The sequence below is a fragment of the Cebus imitator genome, unplaced genomic scaffold (assembly GCF_001604975.1).
Source record: "Cebus imitator isolate Cc_AM_T3 unplaced genomic scaffold, Cebus_imitator-1.0 Scaffold198, whole genome shotgun sequence".
Classification (NCBI taxonomy): Eukaryota; Metazoa; Chordata; class Mammalia; order Primates; family Cebidae; genus Cebus; species Cebus imitator.
In genome coordinates this window covers 3477819-3479982 of record NW_016107513.1, presented here as the reverse complement: position 1 = coordinate 3479982, position 2164 = coordinate 3477819, and the positions used below count along the sequence as shown (strand labels likewise).

At 34.4% G+C, this 2164-nt stretch overlaps 1 long non-coding RNA gene across 3 annotated transcripts in view; it reads left to right on the top strand.

Annotated features, from left to right (window-relative positions):
* Positions 1–2164, top strand: part of LOC108317209 — a 160795-nt gene that overhangs the window by 15783 nt on the left and 142848 nt on the right. The window lies entirely within an intron of this gene.

Genomic DNA, 2164 nt, shown 5'->3' with positions numbered 1-2164 from the left:
ATAATAACGCTTATCTCTTAAGGTCATTGTGAGGATTCCTTGAGTTAGTCCAGGCAAAGGATTTAGAACAGTGCCTGGTGTATAGTAAATTCTTAAGAAATGTTGGTAATTATCATTGCTATGATTCATTTCCACCAGAATTTGAATTTTTTGTCTTATTTTCTGCTGATTGACATTCTCCAACTCCCATCATAATTACGCAAACTCTTTGGGTCATTTTTATGCAAATAGATTGGTAATAGAGTGGTTAAGTTACAGACTTTCTAGTGAAACAAAGTAGAAGTTTTCAAAGTAATATTTAAGAACTGCATCTCCTTGACTTTCTCTGAGCCTCGGTTTCTTCATCTATAAAATAAGGATGATAATAATAGTTGCCTCATAGCACTTTAAGAGGATTGAATGGGACAATAGTTGCACAATGTCTGGCAAGCATATAAAGACTGTAAAGAATATTGTGTATTCTATAATCTTTGCTGCCCAAAATATACAAAACAGCACTCTCAAAAATGCTTCTAGAAGCTTGTCAAGGTTCCAGGGCTCTAATGTCATGTCAATATTCCATCAGAAAAGAGGAAAAAGTCCACAGAAATCGAAAGGTGCTGTATACTGTGACTTTACTAGGACCCTTTGCCAAATAATGATGTAAAATTGAGAAGGCTGAGTCTTGCTCAACACAGATTTTAATTCAGTTAGAAAACTCAAATTTCTTTTTAAAAATTGAAGTTGTATATTTTTAAGATACACAGTGTGAGGTTTCGATACACATACACATAGTGAGTTGATTTTAAAATCAAGCTAATTAATATATCCATTATAATATATAAGGTCTTCACATAGTTACTTTTTTGTGTATGGTGAGAACACTTAAGATCTATTCTCTTAGCAAATTTCAAATTTCAAATATACAACACAGTATTATAAACTACAGTCCCCATGTTATACATTAGGTCTCTAGAACTTGTTCATCCTGCATAACTGAAACTTTGTATCTTTTGACCAATGTGTCTCCATTTCCCTTACTCCTTTGCCCCGGGAACCACTACTGTACTCTCTGCCTCTGTGAATTCAACTCTTAGATTCCCCATTCTAGTATTTTTCTTTCTGTGCTTGGCTTATTTCATTTAACATAATGTCCTCCAAGTTTATCTATGTTGTCACAAAGGACAGGACTTCCTTCCCCTTAAAGGCTAAATAGTATTCCAATATATACACATATATATACATACATATATATGCATATATATCCATACGTATATATTGTATGCATAGATATACATATTTGTGTATATCTACACAAACTGTGTGCATAGATACACATATGTGTGTGTGTGTATATGTATGTGTATATATCACACAGTTTATTTATCTGTCTATAGGCAATTAGGTTTTTTTCTATGTCATAGTTATTGTGAATAATGCTGTAATTAACATGGGAGTGTAGATATTTCTTTGAGATGCTGATTTCATTTTCTTGGATATATATCAGTAGAGGAATTGCTGGATTATATTGAAAGTCTATTTTTAATTTTTTAAAGAACCTCAGTTTTGGAAAACTCCAATTTCTGAGCACACTGATCCTGGACTCACACTGGGAATCATTTGAAAGGGAGGATCTAAAGCCTTATTTTTCTTCATAAACCAAAAAATAAGGAATAGAGTGAGGTAGCTTGTAGGGAAAAAATAGTTTATTGTGCTGGTTACTTCTTATGGGGGAATGTGCATTTGCATATGATAAAATATTCAAATCTCACATTTAAAAAAATGTGCATTTCTTTCTCAAACTAAAAATGGATAGGAGTTACACCTGTAAATGAAAGAGAACTGTCTAAATATTATAATTGTGTTATTAAAGAGTTGAAAATGATTTCAATCACATTTGCCATTCTCATCCAGCAGTAATGAGTGGTCTTTATTAATAATTGAAAAAAGAAAATAACCAGCCGAGTGCAATGGCTCATGCCTGTAAATCCCAGCACTTTGGGAGGCCGAGGCGGGTGGATCACCTGAGGTCAGGAGTTCGAGACCAGCCTTACCAACACAGAGAAACCCCTTCTCTACTAAAACTACAAAAAAATTAGCTGGGCATCATGGCACATGCCTGTGATCCCAGCTATTGAGGAGGCTAAGGCAGAAGAATCGCTTGAACCTGGGAGGCGGAGGTTGC